Below are 7,306 nucleotides of genomic sequence, written 5' to 3' on the forward strand. Positions count from 1 at the left end.
GCATATGAAAAGGGAGAAACTATACATCGTTAAAGATGTTCTAGTATACAAAGATAGAATTTTTCCAATTATTCTCATAAATCAAACATAAAAAGAAAAAGAGAACATCAAAAAGTAAGAAAAGAAACCACAATTTTTCAAAACTTGGAGGATTCCTCAAACTCGTTCAGTCTCTCGTCCTTCTTCCTCCTCAATTCAGCCTCATAGTTTCTCAGCCTCTCGTTCATTCTCTCCTGCACACAGCACAAGTACACCCACATCAAACACACGAAAAAGAAAAAAATCTTTAAAGAGAAAAGGGAAAAGGGTTTCAAAATATTCTATCAAGCCTCCATTAGTTAGCTTCACAAAGCCATAAAATTGAAGAGGCAGAAGAAGCAACTGGGAAGAAAGAAGAGAGTGATGGTATGCTAACCTTGTAGTTAGATTCAACACGGTGCATAACGTAGAATCCGAGGATGCCTCCAAGGATTGTACCGGCCATGAATCGAATGTAGCCCCATTTCTGAGAAACAGGTCTCATTATCGTTTCTTCACTCTTGATTTCTGCAGAGAATGTGGTTTCAGTTTCAGCGTTTAATGGTACGGGCTTTCTGTTTTGGATATGTTACACCGGCCCAATTTTCAGAATAAACAAGTAATTGCAATAACTTCACCCCATCAATTTTCAAAAAAATGACCATTTTTGACCCTTGTAAATTTGATTTTTGAATTATTAATTTCGGAATTTCTCTAATAACATTTTTCGGAATGAAATTTTGAATCAAACAGTTGGGTTAGTCCCACTACTGCAATAAATTAACATTAACTTGGTACTAACCAAGTTGTCCCAAGTGCCACAATGACCAATTCATCAGTCCAAGACGTGACAATGGTAACTCCAACTGGATAATCGCAATATACAACAATTTAGCCACTTTGAAAGGCCTCATAAGATTTATATTGGTAAAGATGAAGGTCAAAAAGTTCAAGATTTTGGTTCTTCGTGTTTCAAAACCACAACAAATCCTAATTTCTCCCTTTACTTACACAATAAAAGGAATTGCCCCTTACATTGTGCCTTTCCATGCCTTTATCACCTTTAATCTCAAAATTTTCCTCCCCAGAATTTTCAGTGTCCAATATTTGTTTTGGCTTTCATGGAATTTCAACTTATATCAAAATTTAAATGACAAGGATTTCTTTTAATTTGATACCCGTTTGGGACTCCTTGACTCTATTAATTTTGCTTCATGACCAGATAAAAGGATATGCTTCATGATCCTTCTAGGGCCTTTCTCTGTATATCCTTTTTTCATCCAGTTACTCGGTCATTCCTTGAATAGGAAAAATTCTTAACCATCAAACCTTGTGTGAGCTTGCTCAAATTCTATTCCATGCTTATTCTAACATTTCTCAGTTGAATTGGTGTTTTTAACAAATGCATCCAAAGGAATATTTTAGGTCTTCTTAATTGATGCTTTTAAATCACTTATATGACTCCTCAAACTTCAGAACATACAATAGGAATAAGATACACCAGTAACAACAATCAAATCACAACAAAAGTATGTAATGGCTTTTATTATAGAATGCACACATCCGTCTGGCTTCTTACCATTCGTCTTCCTAAAGAATCAATATCCCATAAAGTGACCTTAAGGTTGTTGATGGAACCTTGAGTAAGACACTAATGTCCTTAAATACACTAACTTCTAATTCTAAATTAATATTTCATTTCATTTCTTATCTTATCTAAAAATCCTCCAATAAATTCACGTGAGTTCTCTGCACAGTGTTATTCTTTACAAAACCACAGCTATTACACAGTTATCCTATCATCCCACAGCTTAAAACAAAGAAAACCCAAACATCTTAACAGAAAAACTGGATAAAAAAAAGCGAGATATGAATGGAAAGAGACAGAGCACATCACATGAAGAATTTAGAATAACCATAAATAACAGTCATGAAAGCCTTAAGACAGGAATCCAACACCTAAAGCATAGAACAAATACATAAGCTCAAAGATCGCAACTTAAAAGTGCTTGCAGTTACTTCAAATTTCTCACTCAACGGAGCATAAAAAATGCAAATGTAAAGGGAAATAAGTTTATGAAAACTATTTAATTTGCAGTTAGTTTCTTCATCCACACCAGAGAGGAAAAAGAATAGCTTCCTCCAATCAATCTTATCCTTGACTGTCTACTTCAAAAGCTAAAGCACTAGAAAATTTCAAATACAAAATTTAATTGCATCATCTCTTGGCCCCCAGTTTACTCATATTTAATATCTAATGTTAATCCTATCAATCTAAACAACTTCCAAGATTTCTTGCCAATCTGATTGATTTCAATTCCAATTTCCACCAGTTTGTCAGGATATCTTCAGCATACATTGTCTTAAACTGCCATAGCTTGCATCCAATTAACATACTAATTTGGTGGAACTTACATGAAGCTGTCAGGATATGTTTGACCCCAATAATAATTTAGCTGAACTCACATCCCACACACGATATCTGAATGGGAAAACCTAGCAATTCCATATGTATGACCAATCACGAATTATTCCACAATATATATATATATATATATATATATATATATATAAATATCAAATGTACCAGTAATTCAAGCTTAAATAAAACGTTCTCATCAATAAAACTACATAGAAATATCACAACAACATCAAATCGAAAAAATAAAAGAGTAAGATATGTCTTTCTCTCAGTCCCACACCCTCATTGGGCATTAACGGTACCTTTCTCTACTGCAAACTCTCCCATAAGGATCCTTCCAAACCCTTTTTCCAATACACATTGATTTATAGGAAACAATCACTCTTCTTCATATGTTCGTATATTTACAGCTATTGGCACATAACAATCCCCAAATTCATATATGGAAGGTTGAATACGGTTGATGCAACAGAAGAAAAAAGAAAGTTAACGGAAGTTTAACCTCTGAACGGACCGGAAAACAGTGACACGGACCGGAAAACAGTGATGGCGCAAGCGACGAAGCAGTTGGTTGATGAGAGAGGGAGGCATAGGGTAGAATTAAACCTCTTTTAATTTCTCATGCGATTTTAGTCTCTTTATTTTTACTTTACTTTACTATTTTAACTTTTAAAATTCGTAATTTTATTGTATTTAAAACAATATTCTTTAATTGTGTATCTTTTGTAATATTTGAATTTTAATATTTTAATCATTAAAATATTTCTATGTAATTTTTTATTATACATAGCAGGTGATCTTCTCCTTTGGAATAACAAAAAGTTAGCTTCCATTTATTAGAAGAATTTAAGCCACTACTTAAATTTGTAATTTGGCCAAAATATTCATGTTCCAAATTTTGGTAAGGACAGTACTATTACACTAGTGGATTGTTAGAAAAAAATAAATATTTTAGTTTGAGTCTTATCTTGTATTATCATCATTTATATATCTTGAAACCTGTTCCAAGTGACGTTACTTCATAAATCACATGAGTCCTTCATCTTTTACGATTTTTTTCTATTCTTTTAATTATCTAATTATCTTTATCTTGTTCTAAATCCATTTTATGATTGTTTACATGATCATCTTTGTCTTAAATGTAAATTTTCATACTTATATAATCTTTTGATTTAAATTTGCGTCCAAGAGTAAGCATTTTGGAGTTCACATTCATATAGAAATCCTTAGAAAATTAAAATCAAACTGTAACTTTATTATCTTAAAAGCTATTTGCAAATTATAGTTTTATAGTCTCAAAACAATCCAAATGGTCGGAATCACCCAAGAGGAATAGGCCAAGCTTTGGAGCATAAGAAGTTGGTACACACTTTACCAAAGCATAATGAAGCTGCTGGATACAGAGAATAATCAATGCCATTAATAATTTGTCTCAATTATTCTGTGAGTTCAACAGCTGTCAATCAATGCTGATGTGATGAATCATGTTGGTCTTAACTACACGAAATTTTGATCTCCATTAATTTCATTTCACCATAATTTTAAAAAAACAGCAAAAATCAATTTTAATCTTTGGTGAAAGAGGACCAGAAAGCGATTCGGCAATGATTGTGTTTGCACAAACTCAATGATAAATAGAAGGCATATATCACATAATAGATCTATCTAATTCTGACGTAGTTGAAATGAACGCTAACCTCTCTCGACGCTATCGCTGCCGCCACACTTATACCACCTCGGGAACCGGTATGTGTGCTGCTGTCAAGCTCCAGCACCGAAGAATAAGAAATGTAAGGGTTTCGTGTTGAGGGACTCAGTGAGAAGATCTTGCGGAGATAAAAAAATGTTTTGAACGAAGAGAAGGGACTAACCACACTAGCCCTCTCCCATTCCATCTCATGCGAGGCTTTTGGAGTTGGGGGCCTTTCGTGGGTAAAAAAAATGGGACCGATCACGGCTGGCCCACGAACTGCGAGTAAAAATGACAGTCCAAGCTCAGACAATTGGTAATAAAGAGTGTCTCCTGCGTTTTTCTCTCCCAAATCTTTCCATCTTTGAGGACATATATTTTATTTTCATATATTTTTTCCTGCCTTCTCAAGAAAAAAAAATTCATTTTCTCTTTTTTATTGTACAATAAAAGAAATAAAAAATTGATTTCTAAATTATACAATGGAAGTCATTTTTTTTCTACAATATAACTTTTGGAGAAGTTAAAAGTAATATTTGGACTATACAATTTAACCACTTAAAAGTATACTCAGATCGATTGCTTGAATAAATTATAAAACTCCACCCAGTTAGATGTCGAGCAGTTCAAATGCGTTTTTTTTTTCGTCATTGTATAAGTTTCTCATTCAAACATTTTGAACACAGAACAAACCTATGATTAAAAGCAAAATAAATGAAATAAAAACATGGCATTTTCTTACATCAAGCACGAGATTTAATGTCGTGAAATTATCATGTGAAGGAAAAGAACAGATACTCATTTTTGCAACCACAAAAAAGATGATTTGAAAAATAACTTAGTTCGGCAAAACTATAAAAGGAAAATTAATGCGAGTACCAACCACTAAGTAACAATGCACAACAACATCAACTGCATTAATGATAATAATAGACCTGGCTAATACAAGTTCGAAAAACAAAATCATAGCTCCATGAGCAAAGTGGCATCGATCTCCAAAAGTGCAAGACCCTTTTGCAAAATTCTCACACAGGTGGAGCAGGGGCACCAGGAACACCAACATTGAAACAGTCAAAAGTAAATCTTTTACCATATTACTTGCCTCCTTTATCTGTTCGAAAGTTCCCTCAAGTTCAATGTTTCTAAGGTTTGGCGACAGATCTGCTTTGAGTTCACACCACCCTTCCCAATCATAGCTCCTGCCAGAGAAACTTCTACACTGATCTTGGCCGTAGAAATGGCGCCAAAGCTACCAGCCAAGGCAGGAGGCTCAATTCGACCAGCCATTCGACCAGCTGATGGAGGTCCCAAAGGTCGATGATCATCAAATGAGGGAGCAAAAGGTTTACCAAGTTCCCATTCACCATGAGCAAAATGTCACTTGTCACCAAATTTGCATCCTTCACCTTAGAGAAAAAAAATAATTTAACCAATAATTATATTATAAAAAATAAAATTAAAATTATGAAATGTGAAAAATCAAAATTTCTTTACATAATATAATATATATAATATAATATAATATAATATAATATTATATATAATATAATATATATATATATATATATATATGATAGCGTTTGTGTTTATGAATTTTTAAATGTACATAATATTATAAAGTCAAAAAATAAATGAGAAATAAAGTAAAATGAATGAAGAAAACATGAGAAATAATTATCAATAAATAGGAAAAAAAGAGAAGAGAATATAGACATTTTTATGAGAAACACGGTTAATTTTTAAAATTTTAATAAATAATTATATTATAAAGAATAAAATTAGAATTATGAAATATAGACATAAATGAGAGAATCCTCTCATTTTTATAATATATATATATATATATATATATATATATATATATAAACTAACATTTTAATATCTATACTCATAATTATTTAGTTTTCATAATGTGTATGTTCTTATTAGATTTGGCCAAGAAGTTTTCAAGGTAGGTCGACTTCACTATTGAGTGTGGTCGAGTTCTGAATCATCCTCGAGCTTAAAATTTAATAACTATTACAAGTAGACCCAGTTATTAATGAACGAGTTTATGTGTTGTTGTTAGCATATGATTGAGTTTTACTCGGTTTTTCAACTCTATAGGCACTAGATCAACCAATTCTTGGCACATTGTTGGCCTTTCTTAGCATTAGATCGATCCAATATTTTGTTGGGCAGTCCTTTAAAAGCATTTAATTTCTTTGTCCTCGTTAATGAGAGGTTTTTATGGTTGTGATTACTTTCTTATGATATTTGATAGACGTTTTTTCACTTACCTTTTTTGACAAGTGGCATGTTCTGATTGGAGGTTTCCTAATTTTGAGAAGACATAACTCTTAGGCTTCTCTTGCCGCCATTCGCGAAGCATCTTTTATTTTCCCAAATGTTCGAACTAATTTTCATTGCCAATTCCTGCTTTGATTCATTCCATAGCTCAAATCATTCATGTCTTGCACATTCATGGAACCTGTTTCACAACACCTCAACACTATTTTTCAGTTCTTTGGTTTTCACTAGGATTTCGTGATTTAGTTAATTTTGTTGAGTTCTAAATACATTTTATGGTTGCTCTAATAGATTGAAGCACATTTGATGACTTAGGTCCAATCATAGGTGAAATCAAAGTCCTAGTCACTTTAATCATGCTTAAAAGAATACAAGACATGGAGCTTCAAAAGCACCATGGACTTAATGAGCTTCAAATGCTTTTATCATGGCCAAGGAGGATATCAAGATTTGATGAGCTTTCTAATAGTCTATTAGTCTAGTTTAAATTGGGCTATGTATTAGGCCAAGCTTTCAATAAATTGTAAAAACTATAAAACGTAGCTTGGATCATGAATAGGGATGTCAACGGGACGGGTAGGGTACGGTAGTAGTTCCCACATACCCTACCCACTGGATAAATATTTGTCTCGTACCCGTACCCATATCCGTCGGATATCCGTTATATGGGTACCCGCATAATTTTTTAATAATATCCACGGATATCCACGGGTATCCGTGGGTATTTAAAAATATAAAAATAAATATTTAACAACATATTTTAATATAAATTCAACTAAAATACAATACATAATATTCAAAAATTTTAAACAAAGTCCAAATAACTCATTTAAATAGTGTTGAATGACAGTTTACAAATAAATGATTTTTTTAAATCTAATAGATAA

The sequence above is a fragment of the Vigna unguiculata genome, chromosome 8 (assembly GCF_004118075.2).
Source record: "Vigna unguiculata cultivar IT97K-499-35 chromosome 8, ASM411807v1, whole genome shotgun sequence".
Taxonomy (NCBI): Eukaryota; Viridiplantae; Streptophyta; class Magnoliopsida; order Fabales; family Fabaceae; genus Vigna; species Vigna unguiculata.